The following is a 26256-nucleotide window of genomic DNA, read 5'->3' as shown; positions in this document are numbered from 1 at the left end:
CATCACGACACATGCGACTGCATCCTTGTATATCATTGCTAGTGCCTCTGTTGGTTCGATAAACCCACCTGCTATTACATGAGCATCCATGACAAAATACTTGTCATAGAGTTGATTATACTGTCATCCTCTTGTAGATTTTGAGCAACTATAGGAAGGTAGTAGTCCTCTCTCAAGTCAAACAGTTCCATGATGTCATTAAGCATTACATAATGATGATAACTGATGGGGGCGGTAGGGAGCACATTTGTTGGTAAAGCTCACTCTGGCAACTGAACACCTTATGAAACACACAAAGTAGCACTTGGTGGTTGCACCAACTCGTCACTAGTGATCGAGCAGTGACTACTCTTGGCCTCCTCTGCTGTGTCCTGGTGATTGTCCATATTAACATTCAAAAAGAGTATGAACCCAACATAGTATTCTGCAACTCAACACTTTCGATAATGTACGAGACATCTGATGTCATTCCTGCGAGACTGCAATGGCAACTTGAGGCTGCTCCTGTAGAAAATGTCTTTTTTTGAACGATCAAAACTGATATCCTTCATATGAACATATCGACAACCTTCAAACTCAAATGTCCCGCTAATCGTCTGTTGCTCGTATGTTTGATGAAATTTTGCAAGGAAATGTGATGTAGAAGCCAAAAACTCTTGCAATGAGAAGGCACAGTTGAAAACAGGCTTAAATTCCTGCTCCTGTTTGCTGAAGCCCAATTCTATAGAGAAAATGGTACAACTTGTCTGTGGGTGCCTTGTTAGAGCAAGGCAGCTCCTCCTCTATCTCAATCTGAGAGGGATCCATTTGTGGAGAGAGGTAAGAAAACTTGGGTTGTTGGTTAGGGTAACAGTAGGAAGACACTGGCTAACACTAGGGAGTATGAAGGGGGGATTGATGGGCCTTCTATACATAGACTCCTCAGGAACTCAACCAGGTCATTATAGCCACCCTTATGATTGCATTAGAAACGGTGCAATGAATGCAGCACAACGACAGAGGCAAAGTCAACCATCCCTATGACACGTGTCCGAGGTGGGTGAGTACCGTAGCTATATAAAGCACCTTGACTGCACCAGGACTCACTCACATCTACATAGTGCAGGTATGGAGGACAAGAAGAGAGGAAAGGTGAAGATTTCCCGAAAGATGATGGTGGAAATGAAGGAGGTCAAGAAAACGATAGCTGCGGCAAAAGCTCTTCGAAAGGAGCTGAAGACAAAAAACAAAGGAAACCAGAAGACAAAGGCTGGCGAAACCAGCACTGTAAAGATCGAGGACAATAAACCAGCAATGATAAACAAGGAAGAAGAATAGTTGTAATGGACAAACAAGATAGTGCACCTATCACCTCTTAGTCTTGTGTAATGGAGTCCTTTGATGATAATTCAAATGTCCAAATATCTTGTTCCTTTGTCTTTGCCTCTTTGTTTATTTTTTTGGTTACTGATTATGAAGGAAGAGTTTTTATCAAAATGTATCGCACCACAATTCAAGTGGGAGGTTTTGTCACACAGTCGTTGATATGCTCGCGCTTTGCATCGACAGAAAAATGTCGTGCCACAACGTGATAGGGAGCTCTCTTCATGATATGAGTGGTCCCTATTGCGTTGTGACACGACAGCCAAATGTCATGCAATAATGCGATAGGGAGGCACATCCAGGATATGGGTGGTCCCTATTGTGTTGTGATGCAACATCCAAATGTCACGCCACATCGTGATAGGGAGGTGCATCCACAATATGGGTGGTCCCTAGCACGTTGTGGTGCAACACTGTTTATCGTGTTGTTGCACGCCATCAAGAGTGTCACGCCACAACGCGAGGAGTTCTGGCTGCGGCACACTCGCCTTTCTCGGCCGCTACATTTTCCCTTATCATGATACAATGCAAGGAGGGGGTTTGGTTAATCAAGGCCCATCCCATATCGTGTTGTGCCGCGAGACAACCACATAATCAACATGCAGTATGCCACATGTCCTCCATGCGATGATGCACCCTTCCCAATGAAGATGAGCGACTCAATTAAGTGTGGCCGCCGCCACATGCATATTCCACGTTTAGTAATGATGATGATGTTCTGTCCTCACCTCTTAAGAGTCACCTTTTGCGACCTAACCTTCTCATTGCTCAATCTCCTTTTTCTTCCGTACAACGCTTTTCAGGAGGGCAAACACTTGTTTCCATGACTCGCACGAAGGAGACCGCAAGGAAGGTTTACCTGCAAGACAACCAACCTTCATCCTCGAGAGTTGTAGGCAAAACCTTGCTTAATCTTTGGGCAACAATGCATAGTCAGAGGTGCGAGCAGAACCAAAGCATTCTGCTTGAGCTGCACAAACTCCTGAGGCATATCTCTCTGGATATTCCTAATTACCCTTCCAAAGAGTAGTTCGCTAGATTTGTGAGAGCATGAATTTGGATTATCAGTGGGCCAGAAGTGTGATGGGTTGCCTCCACGAGGCAGCTGAGGACTTTCTGATCGAGCTGTTCTAAGACAACTACGTCCTCACAGCTCATGCTCATAGAGTGACAATGATGCCCCGGGATATCAATTCCCTTAGGCTATTATGCTTCAGGTACAACAAGACACTTACACCAGTCCATCTATTTGATAAGAGAATGGACAACATTTTGACAATCCCTCCAGTCACCAAAGTGAAGGTGTACGATGTGAGCACCACACATCACACGTATGCCACACATTTGAATGTGGAGTGGGCCCAAGAGCTACTTGTGGAAGAGCCTTCAGCCAAGTCAAATGAACAGGAGATGTTAGCAGTAATTGACCAAGCTAACACTCAGACCCTAGGCTTTCTCGGTCCAACTTTTTATGTAGCACTTTTGGTATGGGGTCAAAATTTGTATTTTCGTTTTGACCCTCACGAGATAGCTGTTTTCCGAAATAGTGAGAGGGAGCTTACAGACCAAATTATAAATTTTGGTCTCTGGTATGTTATATTATTTTTGTAGAGGTATTTATTTGATTCTGGCGTACTGGAGATCCTCATCAATTAATTTTCTCAATTTGCAGCATGCTGGTTTCCAACCTTTCATGGACTCAACAATCTGAGGTAGCCGTTTTGGATTCACAGCTACAGTCGTGCTTACCTTGGAGACCACGTCCTTAATAGAAGTCATTGATTGGTTTCAACGAGTCAACATGGACACGACAAAAGTTTTAATTTTAGCTTACAACAAAAAGTAAGTGGTTTTTATCTTGCTATTTTTAAATATTTTGTATACTATGAATAACAAACTAACTCCTTGTTTTGTGCAATCAGCTCACATTGGAGCCTTGTTGGACTAAACATTGAGCACAAGTGTTGCTAACTTGCAAATTCTATGCATGGTTTTCATAGGAATGTCTAAAGGTACGTAGTTATTTGTTTCTTGATTTTGCAATTTCGATGCAACGTGTGGTCACCATATGCTATGTTTTGCAAGTCTGTTTAGACTTGTCGCTGCATGGGAAGCATTGACCCAAGACAGTGTTTGGGAAGATATGTTGATTTTGAGTTGCAAGGTCCCAAAACAAGACGACGGGCATTCTTGTGGATGGAGAGTTCTTGCAAATTCTGGAACATATTTATGATGAAGAGCGTAGAAGTGTAAGTGCAATGTTTCGCTTTTGTAATTCTTGCACACATGATTTCTTTGAATTACATATAAAAGCTAGGGAATTCATTTGTAGGCAAGGAACTTGACAGATTATTCAAACGTTCATGTGGAGGCATTCAAGACGACGATGATCCAAAATATGATCAATCTTGTGGAGACTCGTCCTCTAGGAACCACCAATGCATTTGTCGTGCCACCGCCACAACCACAACCTCAGACTCCACCTCAGAGGTACAAAGCAGTGCCTCAACCAACAACAGACCAAGCGCCTAGACCTGCCTCCCCTTGTGTTTCTGGCCACTCAACCTCTAGCCTTTTTGTGATACCCGATTTTACTGAGGAAGGCGAGGCCATTGCACAATCTTTTCCTCAACCCCAAACCCCTCACCCAACCCCTAGACTGTCTCCTGAGCCTTTACATTCCACTCATGATAATAAAGCCCAGGAGAGCTCCCCTCAATTATAAATGAGAGCTACTCATCAATGGATTTAATTGGACATTACTGTGTACATTATTAAACCCAATATAAAGACAACTTGAGTCAATTTTGAAAAGATAAATGTTCTTAGACTTTATTTGCGAGAAATTCCTTAACAATTTATTTTTGCATGAATATAGATTGCAAGCTTGCTGTCAACAACTTTCTTTTTTATATTGGCAGTTCAGAGTAATGTGATATACTGTGTGAGCTGTCTTCTTCAATCAAGAGTTGATTTGCACTAGAAACAATCGATCATCCTTTATCTCTACGGACAATGTCTTCTTCTCCTTTCTCTGAGGCACCTGTACGAAGTTAAACAAACAGTTAGATTAGACCAATATTTGGTGATGATAACCAATAGGAAATAACTAACGCTGCATTAATGTTTACATACAAAACATACTACCTTTTGCATGCTGCACTGGAAAAGATATTTTGGAGGCAGACTGAGGTCAACCTTGTTCTCCAAATCCTCGCGCACTTGTCGTAGTGTCACATTGCCTCGAATGTTAAGAACAGTTAGCAGATCAGGTCCACACCATACCTTAAGCATTCTCAAAGGATTGTTCAAGTCATTAGTTAAATCTTGGTCCAAAGCTACCAGATGACCATTCACTCGATGCCACCTTATGTAGTGGAAGGAAGCTATGAAATTTTAAGAAGCTTTCATGCACTTACACACAATAGACTTCTTATTTACCTTGCATAAGATGCCATAAAGATCATGGACATCTCAAGATTCATCCACAAAATCGAGGCATTTCTCTGTCTTGCAGAGTGGTTCCAATCTTTCTAATCTCTTTATCATAGAAGAAGTTGATGAACACATGCATGGGCATGAAGATTGAAACACGTACCAGTCGACTAGCAATATTTGGTCTTAAGCACTTTTGTATTTCTTGATGGAGCTTTAGTCGAAAACACTCAACGGTTTTAGATGAAGGGAATGGCCACTCTGGACTGTCCTTCGAAGGAACCGGGAGATATTCTAGAGTGCCAAAGCCAAGCACATATGTGGAGCATTATAAAAGTGGTCGAAGAAGAAAACCCCTATCTCAGCCAATGTTCTTCTGGTGCTAGTGTTATAGAGTAGCTCTCCCACAGTTGCATGAAATGCATTAAAAAATTCTAATAATGCAATCCATTGACTGCCAGTCTTCTTTGTTGGAAGGATAAATATGTGCACAACTGGCAAGTTAAACACACAATACACGAGTGAAGAGTAAAATCTGTTATGGATGTAAGAAAACTTACAATTTGGTTGGTTTGTTGAAAATTCTGTCCGCGTAGTTCGTAGACGCAACTCTGAGTGCATATATGTATGTTCAATGAGAACCTCTTTGACTATTTTGCCCATTTGTGATAAGTGAAAGTTTTTCACCCTACCTTTATAACTGTTCACAAACTCGTTGCCCGTGCACTTTCTCTTCTTGGTCTGCAGGAGAGCCCAACTTCCAACTATAATGGTGGTGGAAAGCCATCGATTGTTGTCCAAATCAAAGCTGTTGAAAGTTTCAACAGACTTTATACTTGCGGATGGTCGTCGAGGTCTTCTGTTCTCCAGTAGTGATTCTTCTATGGCAAGATGCACATCACATATGTGAGAGGGGGAGTGTTTTTTAGCGCAAACACAATACAGTCAAATGCAAGCAGAATAGCTAGTTGAGCGTAAATGAATGAGAATGTGGGAATACTATGAAGTCTCTCCTATCAAAAAAGTGCGCACAATTGCATTGAGTGTGAGTTATGGTACATTTGTCCTATATTCGGTCTTGACAAGAAAGATTTGAGTAAATCACAACGTATAGTAGTGTTAAAGTATTTTATGCAACTAAAGATTGTTTTTTGAAAATGCTAAAATTTGAGATAAAAACAAGGAAAATCCGAGCTACTGTTAAGGTAGCCTACCATCCATTGGTCATGTTGCATTCTATTTCTCATGCTAAAAGGACTAAATTTGAGTCCAAACTTTCCCTAATGACCCAAGTAATGATGCAACAACCCCAAATCTTTCATCTTGAAAGTAGCATTCAAATCAGCCTTAAATTCAACAATATGTCTCTCATTTGGTCCAGTGATCAACAAATCATCTACATAAAGAACCACAATGAGAAGTAGATCACCCTTACACTTTACATACAATGTGCTTTCAATTAGACTATTACAAAAGCCTCGTTTGACCAAATGAGTGTCAGCCTTCTCATACCGAGCACGAGGAGATTGCTTCAACCCATACAAATCTTTGTTACATTTACACACCTTATTCTCTTGTCCTTTTATGAAAAAACCACGAGGTTGTGTTACATAAACTTTCTCAAATATGTCACCATTCAAGAAAGTAGTAACAATATCTGATGTACATCCCAACCAAAATGAGCTTCCAATGCACATAGAAAATGCATAGTAGTCATACAACAAGTGGGAGCAAAAGTCTCTTCATAATTTATGCCTTTTTGCTGTGCATAACCCTTTGCACCAACTCGAGCCTTATAGCGACCAGTCTCACCATGCGGCTTGCGTTTCAACTTGTAAACCCACTTTGTACCAATGGCCTTTTGGCAAGGAGGCAAATCACATAAAGTCCATGTGTCATTTTCTAGAAGAGCATCGTATTCTGATTGCATGGCAGCCATTCAATTTTTTGAATTTTGTGCTTCACCAAAAGACATAGGTTCCTCAATATCATGTAAGCTAGACACAACCAAAGCATAACAATCTGATGCATAAGACTAGACAAATGAATGCGACTAAACAAAGGTGCATCCAATTTACTGTCACGCAATGCATGCACCAACCATTTTGGCATACCTCTAGCTTGCTCATTTTCAGCTCTTTTCTCATCAAGTACATCATGTACATCTGCATCGATAATAGGCTGATCTGTAACATTTTTAGAAACCCCCATAGGCTTTACATTTTCCTCATTGGAATTTACATTCAAAATTCCACCACGAAAAAGAAGCAACAAGTGTCATAAATGTCCTATGAGCTGACATTACTATCTGTAGTATCTGTAGTACATGACAACAAGGGCTGAACAAAATCTTCCACAAACACAACATCCCGTGAGATGAAGATACGCTTTGTTTGTAGATGATACAACCTGTACCCTTTTCTTTCAGCACTATAACCAAGAGAAATACATTTGACAGCCTTATCATCCAATTTTTTGCGCTGTGTTTGTGGCACCAAAGCATATGTTAAACAACCATAAGCACACATGTGCTCAATAGAAGGCTTTCTATCATGCCATGCTTCATATGGAGCATGTAGTATTGCGTAGACTATTTTGTCATTTTGTGCAAAATTTCTGTCAGTGCCGTTTTTTGCATAGTAGGTCCCTTACAATCTTCTATGGCACATGTTGTTCCCGCTTTGTTTGTCCTCTTTTTGGGAAGTTTTCACATCAAGTGTATGCATTCACCATGATCGACAACAGCACAGATGCGTTCAAGATGTCTGTTGTTGAAGACAAATTGGTTGAGGACAGATTGGATGGGGACAATTACCCTATGTGGGCTTACATGATGCAACATGTTCCTGTGTCAAAGGGTGTCTGGAATATTGTGTAGGGCATTGATGTACGTCTTGATGTAAGCAATGTTGAGGATGTTGTAGGTCTTGCTGTTGTTAGAGTTGTTTTGCCTATGGCAAAATAAGCTTGTTGGGATGTAAAAGATGCGTAGGCTCATGCATTGATTGCATTGTTTGTGAAGCGCACTATTACTCCTCACAATTGTTCAAAATAATTTGCAAAATAGGCTTGGGATATTGTGGCTGGCCTTTATGCAAGTCACGATGAGGCAAAAATTGCATTGCTGCGTAAAGAGCTGGAGTCGAAGATTGTACATGAGGAAGATGATATTGACACTTTCCTTACTGGTGTTAAGGATATCAAAGAGCAACTTATTTCTGCAGGTGAAGTCATTTTAGACAGTTCCCTTGTGGAAACTCTTATTGATGCCTTACCAGATTCTTACTAGAATTTTGCTAGTACCTGGAGACTTTTGACCCAGGAAATCTCGAAGTTGTCAACTTTGATGAATTATGCACATTGTTGTTGCAAGAGTCGCTTTGTAGAAAAAACAAGCCTAGACAACATGTAGTTGAACAAGCCTTTATTACTGCTTAAAGAAAAGGTGGTAACAGTAATGCAACCACTTCTCATGGTTCTTTTGCGAGTGGTAAATCACTTACACCTAATGCTTCTTTTGGCAGCAATTCGTCTGGAAATTCTGGTGACGAGGGAAAAAAGAAGATGTATTGCCATTATTGTAAAGCTAATGATCACTTGATCAAGCATTATTCTAAGTTGAAGGCCAAAGAGGCTGATTCCACTACTAATGCTGGTTCCACTACAAATGCAGCTATTGTTGAGTCTTTTGTGAAAGGAGACTGTGATGCTGATTTTGATGCAGATTGAGCTTTTAGTACAAAGTGCACTTATAATCCTGTTGTCCATGATGCATGCATGTCATTTGGTGAAAATTCACATGTGTGGTATTTTGACAGTGGTGCTACAAAGCACATTACCTCACATCGTGATTTATTCACCTCTCTTGAGTATGTCCCTCATGGAAATTCAATTACTTGTGCCAACAATGCCTATTATCTGATTCAAGGAGTTGGAAAGATTGTGCTTACTATTGCAAATGGCAGTTCGTTCACACTTGTTGATGCACTTTATGTACCTGAGATCAAGACGAGTCTTTTGTCTGTATGCACACTTGCTAGACTTGGTCTTGTAGTCAAATTTGTGGATGATAGATGTACAATACATGATCTCAATTTTGGTGATGAAATTGTTGCATCTGGCATTTTATGCCGTGGGTTGTATAAGCTCACTTTGTATGACAAGTGTGGACATAATTTTGTAAATGCAGTTGTGGATTCTAAGGCTATGTTAGATGCAAAACTTTGGCATGCACGTTTTGGTCATCTGAATTTTGCCAGTTTGTTGCGTTTGCAAAAATCTAATATGGTTGCTTCTTTGCCGCCTCTTGAAGCACCTCTCAAACATCTTTGTAAAGGTTGTATTTTGGGTAAGATTTAGCATTCTAAGTTTTCAAAGGATGGTTCTGTTAGGGCCACATGCAGGTTGTAGCTTGTGCATAGTGATGTTTGTGGGCCCATGCAAATTCAGTCCTTGGGCAATTACCTTTACTTAGTGACTTTTATTGATGATTACTCCAGGAATGCATGGGTGTATCCACTTAAGGTAAAGTCTGAAGTATCTCAAAATGTACCATGGGCACCCTCCATTCCGATCGAGGGGGGGAGTATATGTCTCATGAATTCAATGCATTTCTAGCTAATCGTGGGATAAAACACCAATGTATAGTGCCTTATACGCCTCAACAAAATGGTGTTGCTAAGAGAAAAAATAGGTCACTTACAAAAATGGCACGATGTATGGTCAAAAGTCAAGCTTTGCCGCATTCACTTTGTCTTGAGGCCATCATGTGTGCCACTTATGTACTTAACATGTGTCCTACAAAAGCTTTGCAATCATTGACTCCATATGAAGCATGGCATGATAGAAAGCCTTCTATTGAGTACATGCGTGTTTTTGGTTGTTTGGCATATGCTTTGGTGCCACAAACACAACACATTAAATTGGATGATTAGGCCGTCAAATGTATTTTTTTTGGTTATAGTGCTGAAAGCAAAGGTTACAAGTTGTATCATCCACAAACAAAGCGTATTCTAGTTTCACCAGATGTTGTGTTTGTGGAAGATTCTGTTCAGCCCTTGCCGTCATGTACTAGAGACAATAATGTAAGCTCACAAGACATCTATTGGACATTTATAACAGTCCAATAGAAAGCACATTGTATGTAAAGCGTGAGGGTGATGTACTTCTCATTGTGGTTCTCTACGTGGATGATTTGCTCATCACTGGACCAAATGAGAGACAAATTGCTTCAGTTAAGGCTGATTTGAATGCTACTTTAAATATGAAAGATTTGGGGCTCTTGCATCATCACTTGGGTATCTAGTTTAAGCAGTGTGATGGTGGTATTGCCTTGTGTCAGAAAAGTAACTTAAAGACATTGCAATGTAAGTTTGGACTTGACAATTGCAAACCTATTGCCACTCCCATGGAAACAGGTTTGAAATTGAGTCTTCATGATGTTGGTGATCCTGCATATGCCACTCTTTACCACACTGTTGTTGGATGCCTTATTTATGTATGGAACACGAGGCCAGATATTCAGTTTGTAGTCTCATAGGTCAACAAATTCATGCATAGCCCATGGTCTAATCGCTGATAGGCTGTTAAGAGGATTTTTTGCTACTTGAGTGGCACTTTACATCTTGGCTTGTTTTATCCCTTGGGGGGATCATTTCCACCATATTTTCATGCTTTTTCGAACTCAGATTGGGCTGGTTGTTTTGACACACAAGTGTCCACTGTTGGTTTTTGTTTCATGCTTGGCAGCTCATGCATATCATGGTTGAGCAAAAAGCAACCTATTATGGCCACTTCTAGCTGTCAACTTAAGTACAGGGTAGTCTTCAGAGCTACGGTTGTGTGTGTATGGCTCAAACGCCTTATGTCTAAATTTGATGTTGGACAGGTGTGCGCGTATGTCGCACGTGTCAATGCAAGGAACTTGCTGATACACCGTGTGCGAGCCACAAATGGCTCCAAGCACACAACAAGCCTAAACTAGTAAGCTCAAAGAAGGCGATGGTGTGTCACTCACCGCTCTACGCTTGCTTCGTGGAGGATTCCTTGCCGCGAAGAAGAAGGAGCCGCCGCTTCGCCGCGCTCAACCGCTTTGTCGCCGCCGTCGTGCCTTCGTAATGCTCGATTGCCCACACACACACACTCTCTCTCTCTCTCACACACATACACACACACACAAGGAGGTGAAGAAGAAGAAGATGGAGATGGAGATGGAGCAAGAGCACTCTTCTATTGCACAAATGAGAGAATGAGTGAATTTTAGGTTTAGTTGACTTTTATATGAGCTCACCCCATTCACACTTGGGCGCCCATGCTTAGCCAACTAATCCCTTGAATGTTCTAGTTAGAGTGCGCCTCTCATCGGCGATCACTCTTACCCTTTTCCTATTGGACCGACAAGCCCGGTACCTAACTCTACCAAATAAATAATACAATGTACGCCGTAGGTTAGAATGTCCATTGTAGGTGATAGGGTGTCCGTGAGCCGTGAGGGTTAACATGCCCCCCTTCCTGATGTAGATTCCGTCCTCGGAAGCTATTGAGTTGAAGCTCGTTCGTCAAGGTGGAAGAGCATTTGAGATGAATGTCCGTAGCCTTCTTCAGTCACTGCAAAATCAAACAACATTGGCACAGTAATTGCATTCTCATAAGCAATTAAAAAGCATATGCAGTTTTAGGCAGACAAAGTGATTGTAATAGAATTTTAAACCATTTGTCAGCAATAAACATTAAATTGCAATGTAATCAAATGCATAAACATATGTAAAGGTAAAAAATTAAACAAGTATGGGGTCGCTAATTTAACGGTCAAAAGGCACTAGAGATCGACTATTAATACCATGAGTAAGCTTCTCAATTTTCTCTTGTCAATTAAGTTGTTTAATTGCGAGAGCTAAGTATTTCATGTTCGAGGGCTGACTAGAGGCTATACCTAGAAGACCTTGTAGTTAAGCTACGATAAAAGGAATTTCTCATGAAATCATCGCCTGACCGATTACCTTTTCTGTGACCCCCCAAAGTCTTTTCACAGTGATTCAATTTTGATGTGTGTGCTTATTTTGTATGCCTTGGGTTTTTTGCTTTTCAAGGAAAAGCGCCCACACTGGGAATCTCTAGGGCTCTAGTACGATAGGCGATACATGTGAGTGAAGTACCCAATCAAGCTGAGATTTCTCTTCCAGCTTAAGATTTTACATTATGGCACTTTTATTTTTTGTTTGTTCATTTTCAGCATTTTAATTTTGTAACTTTTGGGGGGTCATATAACACCGTTACCCTCCCCAAGCTCATCACACTAGTAAACTCCCTTTATAATACTTAAGCTAAAGGTCAATAGGGTCAAGCCCACTAGAAAGCCCTAGTACATTTCACACAATGCTGCCTAAATCAGATTAAGAACCTAAGTAACCATTGATTATTAGGAAGGCATTCCCCATGGTATTAAGAGAAGATCTCTAACACCTAACTTGGTCAAACTAGCTTAGTCGGACTGCTTGATTTTTAAACCTAGACAAGTGATTATGACAAAAAATTACATTGAATTAAATGTTTGTTACTAAGCAAATGTGTTGGATATTATGCTACCAATCACAATCAACGCAGACAATCATAGACGAAAAAAAGATAAGGGGCAATGCTGATGGACAAGAAACACCTGTTTGTGTCGATGGTCGCGCTTGATTTGAAGAGTGAGTCGAGATAAAGATTCCATGAAGGTCCAAATCCTAACAACAGCACCACGCTCCTGTACACTCTAGGAAACACAAGGAATACCTCTAGGAGGCACATCAGTGGGAAAAAAGAACTTTGCTAATCACTCAACTCAAAAACAGAAACACTCCTATTGTATTAATCCTACCTACCCTCCATAACTCGAGTGATGGGGATCAAAGGTATTTTATGACATAGGTTTCTGTTTTAGTGTACCGGATGTGAATGTGTAGGTTTGGGTCAATGTTTTGACTTTTATTGTGCAGACTCGTTTGCTAATTGCTCTTGCTCTTTATTATTTTTGTTTTTTGTGAGTATAAGGCTTTATATATACATTCTCTAAGATTGGTGATTGAGAGGTCAGGGAGGAAGGTTAAGAGGAGAGTGAGTGAATGATGATTGTCAGCAAACACTCCCCCCTTCCTTGGGTAGATCATACCGTTTGAAATGAGCTTGTCACCCTTTGAAACCAATTATTCTAGTTGGTAATAGGTGAGGATTTTTGCCATTAGTTTTCTATTACCTTAGGTGCCTCGTCGAGTTGCAAGGGTGGTAAGGTACTCTCCCAGGATCGAACTTGAAGTGGTTCATTAGGTGATTCTTGAACACTGGAAGGTGTGGATTCCTTTGTAGCTTTATGGAGGTCCACTATTGTAGGTTGAGGCTGTGGAGAAGCTTTTACCTCTATGGATGCATTACATGAGGAGCTAGAAGCTTCATGGGACTCCCCCCTTCCTGAGCTAGGTGGAACAAATCGTTCTTTCTTCTGTACCCAAACTAGCTCTGGAGTGGGTGTGTAGCATTCTGTGATTTTTTTCTTTCCACGATTTTCGATTTGTTTTGGAGCTACGAGATTGAGTTCACATGGGTCAGGTGATAGGTAAGAACACAATCTTTGTTTTGGCACCCAGATTTGATCATTTTCTTGATAGTAGCCTTGGGCTTCCAATAGTCGTTTAGGAATCCAACGCCACGTTTTCTTACTTTTCTTGGAGCGAGTGGTACGTTTCCTACAAGGCTTTTGTTTTTTAGCACTAGCTATGGTTGCTAAAGAAGCTTTAGGGACCCACTTGTATGTTCTTTTTGTTATATGAGGATGAGTCTTGTCAAAAGCTATATGCATTGCTTGTAGCATATTTAAGGGTACGTGTGGTGGTATTTCATCCCCCTCAGGTGTTACCCAGGTTGTCCCCCTATTTCCCCAAGTGTCTATGGTTGCTGCTAGGTGGACCCAATCCACATTTTCCGACTCAATCATCCCAGGTAGTACATCTATATAAGGAGAATCTTCCCCGACATCAGTGTCCGCTTTACACGTGTAACAATACTGCAATGGGGCCGAGTGAACTGTGGTGTCAGATCTATGATCAATTATAAACTTGTTTCCTAGAGGATGTGCTCGACCCGTCACAAGATCCACTCGAATGACAGAATCTTGGAAGTGCAAGTAGACATGGTTTTTAGACCAGTCATGCACCATTTTTGCTTCCCTCATGAAAGGACGTCCTAAGATAATCTCCGATGCCATAGTGTGTTTGGAGAAATCCATAACAATAAAGGTAATCCTTATTTTATGTCCAAAGACCTTGATCTTGAGATCTTCTAGCATCCCAATAGGTTTAACAATAGACCCATTGGCCATCTTCACTACTATGGTTGTGGTCGCAAGGTGAGGTCTTCCCATAGTTTCTCAGCAATTTTTAGTCACAATGCTAACCCCAGCACCACCATCAAGGATTCCCTTCACAGCTAATCCCTTAGTAGTGATTGGTATGGTCGCATTGGATTCATCACCCTCAAAGTATTGTCCCAACTTGTTAACAAGTATTTCTATAACAAGGTTCTCATCTAGGTTGGGTTGTGGATCTAAGTGTTCCTCCTCTATTGGCATCTCCCAAGCTCCATCCATCTGGGCAAATTGTGGTAGCCCAAACTTCAGTTCTCCATTGAGGAAGGCTCGAAGAGCTGAGACTAGCTCAGGGTCTTTATATAGTTTGGACATGATGGTGGTTCTAAATTCTGAAGACATGAAATCCATCGATTTGGCAATGTTTAACGACACCTTTTTGTTGAGATGTCGAGCTCTACACCTTGAGCTGGCATCCACTACGGGTCTTGGCCGCTTACGGCATTTACTCACTGGCGCGTTAGGTGACTGACACGGAGGATCTCTGCCAGTGATTCTACAGCTGGACTACACTTATAGTGCCAGCCTAGTACGCTTCTAGCGAGTTCACACTTAGTGACCGCATGTACATATGTGCTACTTTTCAGCTTTAGCACTTAGTCATTTTGTACTCTCTTTTCTGTGAAGAAGAAGAAGAAGCTTTCCATCTCTGTGTGCTTTGTGCTTGTCTCGTGTGGCTCTCTTGCATCCTCATTCTTTACACTTTTGGCCTTGAGTCCCTTGACGTGGGGAAGATGGGATATCCATTTCTTCGATAGGATCAGGTAGTCCCTCTGTAAAAATTCTTTCCATCAAGAAGTGAGTACGCCCACTTTCCCATGACTTTAAGTCACTTTCTTCTTGGATGACACTAGGTATGTCCAAGGGTCTATGGACTTGGTGAGGTTGTTGTTGCATAGGGAACACGGTGTCTATAATCTGGATCTGCCTAGGTGCTGGTTCTAGATCCCTTTGGGTATCTTCTACCAAACTCCTTAATTGCTTGACTCGCTCAATCTCCTCTGTAGGGTTTGGGTAAGTTCTTATCTTATTTTTGGATCCTGGCCATTGTGGCTCATGAACATCTTCCTTGTTGGTTTCTATGTTAGTGGTCGTTTTGGTCTCCATGGTTTCACCTGAATCAGAATCTTCTTCAGCGTCTTTCATATATACGGGGTCATCACAAGTCCCTATGTTGGTCTTTGAACTGGGGTCTGACTTCGCTGCTTTTTGCGATCTCTTTCTTCGTGTTTTCTTCCTTTTTTGAGATTGGGCAATTGATGCCGTGTCTCTTTCCTCAAGAATATAAATTTGTTTTTGGAGCATCGATCGTGTGAGTACGTTTACTGGTACCACAGGTGTACTTGGTGATAGCTCCTTGGTAACTTCAATCAAGTTTAATGGCGTGATCTTCGGTGCATTTGGATTATTTGGACATTGGGCAATCAAATGATCTATGCCACATCGATTACACATGAGTATCGGCATTGTAGACGTGCTTTCTTGATTGGTTTGCATTAGTGTGGTGTTATTTTGTAGCCTAATAGGACACTCGGCTACACGATGTGGACCTCCACACTCATAGCATTGAAGAGGTGGTCTCTTAGCAGTGTAATTGATATTTTGGCCTCTTGCCGCAAGAGCCACTACTTGATATACAGGTTTGACTTGTCCCCAATAGTCCTCCATGTAGTATTGTGGACTTTCTTCAAGCATATCCATCCCATAGGCGATATTAGGATCTATATCTTCCTCACAGCCTTCCAAACAAGAAACAAATGACTCACAACCCACTTGATTCACAGAAGTGATTCTCGGATGTGGTGGTTGCGGTCCTAGCACTGGAGGTGGTAAGGGTGTTGTTTGAACAACATTTTGGGCCCTAGGGACCATGTGTTGTGCTGTTTGTTCAAGAGGTGGGGCCGGCATCAATGCAAGCACTCGAGGTGTGTTTGTCCATGCTAAGGTTGGGTCTATTGGCCATCGCGCACTTAAATACTATGAAATCCTTAGCTTGATGACCATACCTCCCACACGCATTGCAATTCCCATTGAATTTTACTCTAAAAGTAGGGCATTCACTGGTACTATGCGGTCCATAGCATACTGAGCACCATTGTTGCTCCCTTCTTGGATACATATGATTGTTTTGCGGAGCACAATTGTCTCTGAGACTCTCTTGAATAGCCTTGGTGAGATCTACTAAAGTCATCTCAGATATCTTTGGCTCCTGAGCAATAGGCTTTAGGGTCATTGGCTGATGCCCTGATGCTTGCGAGCTAATAGATTTAGGCTCAACAGACACTCTTTCTCCTTGAATCATTAAATTATCCTTCAATTGGATCGCATTGGTGGTGACTGCTTCCCAAGTGGTGATACCTCTAATGACTAGACCATTGTAGATATCCTCATGCCGTAATCCCCTAATGAATCTATCAAGCAACTGGTTATTATTGAAGCGCTCATTTGGATTACAACGAGAATTCAAATGCTTCAAGCGACTTATAAAGTCTCTCACCGACTCTCCTTCCTCTCGTTGGGCTTTCTGGAGCTGAGAGGATACACCCCAAAGCACTCCCTCTCGTATGTATTCCTTTAAGAACAGTCTCCTAAGAGTAGGGTAAATCGTTTTTTCTTCCACTCTTAGGGTTCTATACCAATCCCCAGCCTTTCCACTTAAGGTTACGCTTAAAGCATTGCTCTTATGTAGGTCATTGTGTTCTCCTAGAGAATCGCATATTTGTTCAAACACTTCGATATGCTTTCTCACATCCCCGTCTCCACTAAATTTTTGTGTGAGCTTGGCTATTTGTACTGCCTTACTTCTAGGCTTTCTATCAGGCGTGTTACGCATATTCTCAGCAATAAATCGACCAATAGCTTGAGCAAATGTTTCCAAGTCACCTAAGTGAGCAGGCACCGTGGGTGAAGGTGCTCCAGAGACTACATGTGGAGTAGGTATTGGCATTGGGCTTGGCGCATAGGAAGCCCTTGGGTTCCACGTTGGGTACGATGTTGTGCCATGTGGTGGTCCATAGTTCATATGAGTGGCCCTAGGCATAGCAGACGTCGGATGTGACATGCTAATGCTAGCCGGTATAGTCCCATGGAAATAAGAACTTGTGTATTGTGGTTGTGGAGCATAGGTAGTTGAAACAATGGGAGGGGTAGGGACTACATGAGTGTGATGACCCATAGGTGCATACGATTGGTACGCACTTGTAGGTACTGTTGCATGCATTGAGCTACCATGTAGTGGTGCTTTACTAACAAATGAGGTCCATGGAGTGTTTCTTGGCATGCCCATCATTGGGGTAGGCATGGTAGCAGTGGTGTCATCAAGGGAAAGATGAGCTAGACTTGGAAAAGTAAAGCTATCACTTGTGGGCTCAGATTGCATTGAGACCGCTGGTGAAACAACATATGGGGGATCGATGGGACTCACTGGGGGAGTCTCCATTTGTGATAGAGTGGGTTGTTTCCCTTTGCCTGTGTCTAAAAATCGCATAGGACCCGTCGAAGGTATGTTTATTCCTCGATTTTGCCTCTCGGACTGGATAATCCTATGGATGACATTGCAGATCATGTGTTGTTGTTCCTCTAGACTAGTGGCACTAGATGTGGATTGTACAACTTCTAACCAACCCACATGGTATCTGTAGCCCATGTATAGGTCGGTCAAAGTTTCCGTGTGTAGGTCATATTCCCAATTTTCATTGAGAAATACCCTGTCCAAACTTGGTGTACTAGAGGGTTGCTGTGAGGTGGATGCAATGTTTCTTCCCGTGTTTTGACTTTTAGTCACCGCTACCTTAGAGGCGACTTTGGAAGGTGGTAGCTCGGTAGGGCCCTCATTAAATGAGGTAGGTAGAATTTTCACGTGGACACTCTGAGGGAGTGTGGGGTCTACAGGAGATGTGAATGGTGATTCTACTTCCCCACCCCCTTCGTTTACTTCACTAGCCGTAGGTTCAGAGCGCGTAGCTCTACTAAAAGTTTCCATCAAACGGCTAAAAACACTAGTTCCAGGTTTTTGGGCCCAGCTAGGCACGGTTTCATTTGTTCCCCCGGGGATTTGTGTAAGATGCTCTTCCATAATATCGTAGTCAGAGGAAGAGTCGCTAGCCGCTATATTTGGGTCTTGGGTTGCACTACCTTGGGTCCCCGCCGAGGGCGTATACCCTAGCGTGGAAGGATAGTGAGTACCCCCGTAAATCGAAGCACTAGCTAGTTGTTCGGACTCTAGCACACGACCAGAGCGTAGATACATGTGCTTTGGGTGCCCTATAAGTGTCGGCAAGTACCCTCAAAGTTTACTTGCTTTGTTTTGTGGGTGTTTTGCACCCCGTTTTCTACTTGATTTTTTCTTGTTTTTGATGTTTTTTGAATGCTTGATTTTTTTGATTGAAGTGTGTGATAGCTCGAAACGAGCGTATCACTTAAAGGGTCGCTGTGTGCTTTACAACACAATTTTCGGGCATCTGACGTTCCGTTGGTCCTCAAAAAATCAATTTTTAGCTACGGTGAAGCTAAAATTTGTTTTTTTTAAAAGGCGACTGAGGCCTAGGCCTGAGCGTGAGCTTGGGTTTGGGTCTGGGAGATATTCCCGATCCCGGTCCTACCTTTAACTTTTTTTTATTATTTTTATTTTTTTATAAAAAGGATAAGGTCGCCGCGGCCTGCGCGAGAGCATACACACACTCTATCTACCTACTTCTAACTAATATACCTACTCTTACACACTAACACACTCTATTAACTCTCACTAATCTACTTCCTACTTACTGTACACAGAAAACTAACTACCTTAATACACAGAGAATAAACACAGAACCTTTGAAAACTCTATTAACAAAGAAAACTAACTACCTTAATACACAGAGAATAAACACAGAACCTTTGAAAACTCCATTAACAAAAAAAAAAAACACAGTATAACACCAAATCCCTCTTCTCAACACACACACACACACACACTCCTTCCTTACCTTTCCTACAATAGAAATTGCACCACCGAGAAGCACAGAGTGCTACTCGAGCTTCATGTATGGCATTCCCCGGCAACGGTGCCAAAAATGTGCGCGTATGTCGCACGTGTCAATGCAAGGAACTTGCCGATACAAAGTGTGCGAGCCACAAATGGCTCCAAGCACACAACAAGCCTAAACTAGTAAGCTCAAAGAAGGCGATGGTGTGTCACTCACCGCTCTACGCTTGCTTCGTGGAGGATTCCTTGCCGCGAAGAAGAAGGAGCCGCCGCTTCGCCGCACTCAACCACTTTGCCGCCGCCGTCGTGCCTTCGTAATGCTCGATTGCCCACACACTCTCTCTCTCTCTCTCTCACATACACACACACACAAGGAGGTGAAGAAGAAGAAGATGGAGATGGAGATGGAGCAAGAGCACTCTTCTATGTCACAAATGAGAGAATGAGTGAATTTTAGGTTTAGTTGACTTTTATATGAGCTTGCCCCATTCACACTTGGGCTCCCATGCTTAGCCAACTAATCCCTTGAATGTTCCAGTTAGAGTGCGCCTCTCATCGGCGATCACTCTTACCCTTTTCCTATTGGACCGACAAGCCCGGTACCTAACTCTACCAAATAAATAATACAATGTCCACCGTAGGTTAGAACGTCCATCGTAGGTGATAGGGTGTCCGTGATCCGTGAGGGTTAACAACAGGACACTGCCAACACTATCTACCCTGACAGTCAGAGCGCATTGGTAGTTGCAAGGAACCCAATTTTTCATGCTCGCACAAAGCACATTGAGGTGCATTACCACTATGTCAGGGAGAGGCTCTCAACAGGGGAGACCATCTTGGCTCTCTTTCTCTATCGGATACGCAGGCACTCACATCGCCCTAGGATCTGCAATACGAATCTCCTTAATCTGGTCCCTTGCTGTTGCTCTAGTAAATGTGGAGAGCTTTTGCTCTCAGGTTCTCTCTCCCTCTCTCTCTCTCTCTCTCTCTCACACACACACACACACACACACACACACACACACACACACACACACACACACACACACACACACACACACACACACACACACACACACACACAAGGGAATTTCTCTCTACCTTGCAAGTTTGGAGCTCTTTGCTTCACCGGCTTTATCAGCAGTATTGGGCTTCGGCAACTCTTTTGGCTCTTTGGCTCAATGGACGACATACTGGCTATGCTGAAAGACGACCATACTCGGTAGCCCATTGATGGACGGGATATGCTCCTCTCTCTTCTCTTTTTGCTCTCAGATCCCTGTCAAGGATTAGCTGTGTGAGGTAATCCCATGCTCATCAATTTTTGCTACCAAGCTTCCTTGATTGCCGTCTTTATCTGTGTATTTGGCTCTATGCGTATGCATACACTGTATCTCTCTCTCTCTCTCTCTCTCTCTCACACACACACACACACACACACACACACACACACACACACACACACACACACACACACACACACACACACACACACACACAAAACACACACACACACGCACGCACGCACGCGCGCGCACACACACACACACACACACACACACACACACACACACACACACACACACACACACACACACACACACACTCCTAGATGGCAACCACTTCAGAGCAATTGTTTTATGCGGGTTTGTTCATTGATAGTGCCCTTTGCCACATTAGGCCTTAATGGAAACTCGGATCAGGGAGCCAATTTTGTTACAGAATAAAACGTCAACTTCATGGAACAGGATGCAGACCACAGGTAGGTGCCCTGGCACCTGCTTAGGATTTGGAGATGATTATATCAATAATTTTGCTGGTTTTTCTTCAATCTATTTTTGAAACATCAAGCTTGATTTAACAAATAAAATAAACTAGAACCTATGTGTTAGAATTTTCAAATCTCTTTCAAGGACATTTTGTGATTGTTGAAATCCATAATTGTGAATTTGGAGATTGTATTGCTGGTTGTGGGATGGTATTAGTGCATACTCACGAGGGTACAAACTATACGCATAGAATGTTAAAAAGCATTGCCTATCGAGGATGTTTTAAATCACATATGGCCATAAAATGGCATGACATAGACCAACAAAATAAAGGATAACTGAGACCTTTAAAATATAACACACTTTCTATTGGTTGAATGACCTAGTTGGGGGATGAAGATATCTGACATAAATTGAAAGCTAATTTTGGCGGATAACCTTATAATTATACTTTTTGATTTCGACTTTAATGAATGATTCTGGGATGAGTCTTCATGAAGAATGATGCATTTTGATACAAAGGATATTTGCTGGTAGGTTATCTCGTAGCCTCAAACCTATTGTGTAGGGTCTCGTGAGGAGATGGCGTATACTATTTCTTTTGAAAATTTCCCCAAAATACAGGCAAAACTCTGTCAAAATTTGGTCAAAACCCTTTTTATCGTATTAACTTATAGGGTCAAACCTCATTTATCATACTAAAAGGGTCTCTTTTTGGGTCAAACCCCATTTATCATATTAACTTATCATACTCACTGACCAAAATTGGTTTGATTTGCTTACAAAAAACCAATGGTTTGGAACAACAGATAAACATTTAACTTTTGTTGAGAAAATCGATGGAAAGGGTATAGGTACTACATTCGTATTCTAGCATGGTGATTGACAATACATAAACTGAAAAACCGTGATACTGATGGGTTTGTGAAGACTATTGATTCTCATTTATGATTGAATATATATGATATGATAGGAGGTTCAAAAGGAATCACTTGCAAAGTACATTAGTCTCTAATATGTTTTGAGGATGCTACCATAGTTTTGAGCTAGTAACATGTGATATACTGCTAGGTTTTGATACATGAAATATATGTTAGTTCTTGAAGCTGTAAGCCTCTTGTGGAGGGTCTCGTTGGGAGATGGCATAAACTGTGTATTTTTTGAAATATTACTCGAATTACAAAGGAGGTGCTGTCCGATTTTTGTCAGGTGCTCTACATTGATAGATAACTTAGAAATATATATGTATTTGCATCATATATGGTAATCGACAGTAGTAGTTTTTTGAGAGAGCCTGACGAGTATTGGGTTACACATGCATGTACATTTAAAAAGGAATCACTTGCAAAGTACATTAGTCTCTAATATGTTTTGAGGATTCTACCATAGTTTTGAGCTAGTAACATGTGATATACTGCTAGGTTTTGATACATGAAATATATGTTAGTTCTTGAGCCGTAAATCTTCTGTGGAGGGTCTCGTTGGGAGATGGCATAAACTGAGTTTTTTTTGAAATATTACTCGAATTACAAAGGAGGTGCTGTTCGATTTTTGCCAGGTGCTCTACATTGATAGATAACCTAGAAATACATATGTATTTGCATCATATATGGTAATCGACACTAGTAGTTTTTTGAGAGATCCCGACGAGTATTAGGTTACACATGCATGTACATGTAAAGGTTATCTTACTTAAAATCTTAAATTGATAGTCAATCCTAAGGGTAAGCTCTAAACTAGGTCTACAGGTGTGACATGGATAACAACTGGATCCAGTGTCGACATCGGCAAAACGCACAAACATAGCCAGTTCTAACTGAATGTTTTTGTATGGATGCAGGTAATAGCTGGTTCCTTCTCCATGTATATGTGGTGGAAGCTCATCCCAAAGAGTAGACACACAGAGATACAACATTAAGATATCAATTTGTAATGATCAGAGATCAGATTTTTGATCTAAATAACTGTATTGTCCATTAGATACAGAAAGTTTTATTGCTGTATATGAAATGTTAATTGAGTTTTATGACATTTTGTTTTAAAATGTTGTTATTTAATATATTATTTAATACAATTGTCTAAGTATGGTTCAAATATGAAGGGATTTTTTACTTAAACACACACACACACACACACACACACACACACACACACACACACACACACACACACACACACACACACACACACACACACACACACACACACAGAGTAATGGAATTAGCCTTTTAACTTGAAGTTGGAGCGGAAAGTAAATGACATATTGAGCATTTCTTGAGCATTCTTTTGTGTGTAGATGTATAGTGAAAAAGAAAGTGCTATTGGAATTAGGGTTGCAGGGAAACGCACACAGCTTGGAGAAGACGAAGGAAGCTCAAGGCACACAATAGAGAGTGTATTACTTAGTGTGCAATGGAAAGATCGATAGCCCTAGAGTGATGGGCGTATATACAATGCTCGGGGGAAAAAACCTCCTAAAGAGGGGAAAAATGCCCTGGCGGTCCTAGTGTGTTCACACACATCACTACCACATGTATATGGTAACAAATCTCCCGTGGAGTGATGTGGTGAACGAAAGCTGGCACATGAGTAAAGGGAAGTGCCATGCCCTGAGGACATGATCAATCCACAAAGGGGAGTAAGCCCAAAGCTTTGCGGAAAGCTTCAAGCTTCCCACGAGACAATGCCTTTGTGAAAAGATATGCAAGGTTGTCCTGTGTTGGCACATAAGCCAAGCTGATCTCTCCTGCTGAGAGCCTCTCCCTGACATAATGGTAATGCACCTCAATGTGCTTTGTGCGAGCATGAAAAACTGGGTTCCTCGCAATTGCCAATGCGCTCTGACTGTCAGTGTAGATAGTGTTGGCAGTTTCCTGTCCAACACCCAAATCAGTCATAAGGAGTCTGAGCCATACACACTCAACCGTAGTTGTGAAGACTGCCCTGTACTCAGCCTCACATCTCAAAGTGGCCATAGTAGGTTTCTTCTTGATCAAACATGATATACATGAACTGCCAAGCATGAAACAAAAACCACTTGTGGACACTCGCGTGTCAAAACAACCAGCCCAATTTGAGTCCGAAATAGCATGTAAGTCTGGCGGCAATGATCCCCCCTTGGGATAAAACAAGCCAAGGTGTAAAGTGCCACTAAGGTAGCGGAAAATCCTCTTGACAGCCTACCAATGCTTAGACCCTGGGCTATGCATAAATCTGCTGACCTGTGAGACTGCAAACTGAATATCCGGCCTCGTGTTGCATACATAAATGAGGCAGCCCCCAACAGAAGTTTGGTAAAGAGTGACATCAGTAGGATCACCAGCATCATGTAGACTCAACTTCAAACCTGTTTCCATGGGAGTGGCAATAGGTTTGCAATCCTCAAGTCCAAACTTACATAGCAATGTCTCTATGTAACTTTTCTGACACAAGGCAATACAACCATCACACCGCTTAAACTGTATACCCAAGTAACGATGCAACAACCCCAAATCTTTCATCTTGAAAGTAGCATTCAAATCAGCCTTAAATTCAGAAATATGTCTCTCATTTGGTCTAGTGATCAGCAAATCATCGACATAAAGAACCACAATGAGAAGTACATCACCCTCACGCTTTACATACAATGTGCTTTCTGTTGGACTGTTACGAAAGCCTTGTTTGACCAAATGAGTGTCAGATTTCTCATACCAAGCACGAGGAGATTGCTTCAACCCATACAAAGCCTTGTTACATTTGCACACTTTGTCCTCTTGTCCTTTTATGACAAAACCGCGAGGCTGCGTTACATAAACTTCCTCAAATATGTCACCATTCAAGAAAGCAGTAACAATGTCTGATTGATGTACATCCCAACCAAAATGAGATGCCAATGCACATAGAAAATGCACAGTAGTCATACGACAAGTGGGAGCAAAAGTCTCTTCATAATCTATGCCTTTTTGCTGTGCATAACCCTTTGCAACAAGTCGAGCCTTATGGCGATCAATCTCTGTTAGAAGCGGGACACACCCCACGGCAACTAACTACTCGGAAGATTATTATTTTTGTAATTATTCATTCATTGTGAGGAAAACCTGATTTTTCACCTTGTAAATATTGGGACTTACAGAAGTTTCCAAATTGTATCCCAGTTTTGATAAGTTAGATTGAGTAGATGGTTGATTTTGGAACTTTAGGGTTTGAGAATTGTAAGGTATATATACCACTTTTTGAACTTAATGAAAGACCTTTTGTCATTTTTAGAAAACAAGTTTTGAAGTCTATGAGTGAGCGTACTGTGTACGAGAGAGAGTGTGAGCTTCATCTTGACGCTACGTGTGCAACGATGGTCAGAATTGAGTGCTGAGAAGTGCAGCGTGTTGCCCTTGACGAGAGCTACGTGTCGATACCCACATTGTGCGCGTACGGTTCGGGTTTGCGAGATTCTTTGACGAGCTTCATCTGGTGTTTGGGTGAGCATACGTCGTCTGATTTTGCATTGCAGCATATCCACGCGTTCACATTGAGTAGAACTACACATTAGGCACTTTAGATTTCGGAAACGAAGACTTGCAAATTTCAGCCAGACATCCTACATGATTTTGCACCGAGTGTTTTGGGTTGGGAATTTGGTTCATAGACCTTAGAGAGAGCGACCTATTGGTGTTAGTAGGGTCTCCTTCAAGTTCTATGGTGTTTCGAGATTGTTTGATGGGTGTTCGGTTCTATAAAGAGTTGTAGGAAGTTTCCTCTTATGCACTCTTGAAGGCTGTGACTTAGACCATTGGTAGAGACCTCTGTAGGAATTAGTTAGGAGTCGGTCGAGTGTAGGTTGACACCTTATGCTTGCTTCCACGCGCCTGCGGGTCGAGCTTCGTCCTTAGCTGACATTATATGTTAGGTGAGTTCTCGCTGTGCTGACGCCTGTCGCGGCGTATCCGTCCAACATTGGCGCCGCTGCAAGGGAAGAAAACCTTAGGTAGGTGACCGAGACTAATCCTTGAGGATTGGGATTTTTGGCTTGCTAAGAGTCTTGTTTTACATTTAGATAGGATCAGAGGGTGGAGGACTCTCTAGGTCTTAGAGGGAGTCTAGGAAGCGTGTGTCTGGCCTAGATCCTTCGACTTAGGTAGATTAGGTAGACCAAGATAGGTTAGGTAGTAGTCGAGTCTTGAGTAGGAATTGGAGTGGTAGAAGCGGTGAGAGGAGAGCTTGAGAGTCCGGAGAGGCCAGAAAGCCACCAAAAACACCATTATCACCAGTTCACATGATGAGTAGGAGTAGAGTAAGTAGGACATCATGATTCAGGATCTAGAGCATTTCATGCATGTATACTTGCTTGGTAA

Source organism: Adiantum capillus-veneris, chromosome 20 (genome assembly GCF_014529385.1).
Source record: "Adiantum capillus-veneris isolate H3 chromosome 20, ASM1452938v2, whole genome shotgun sequence".
NCBI classification, from domain to species: domain Eukaryota; kingdom Viridiplantae; phylum Streptophyta; class Polypodiopsida; order Polypodiales; family Pteridaceae; genus Adiantum; species Adiantum capillus-veneris.
Note: the sequence above shows the minus strand (reverse complement) of the source record.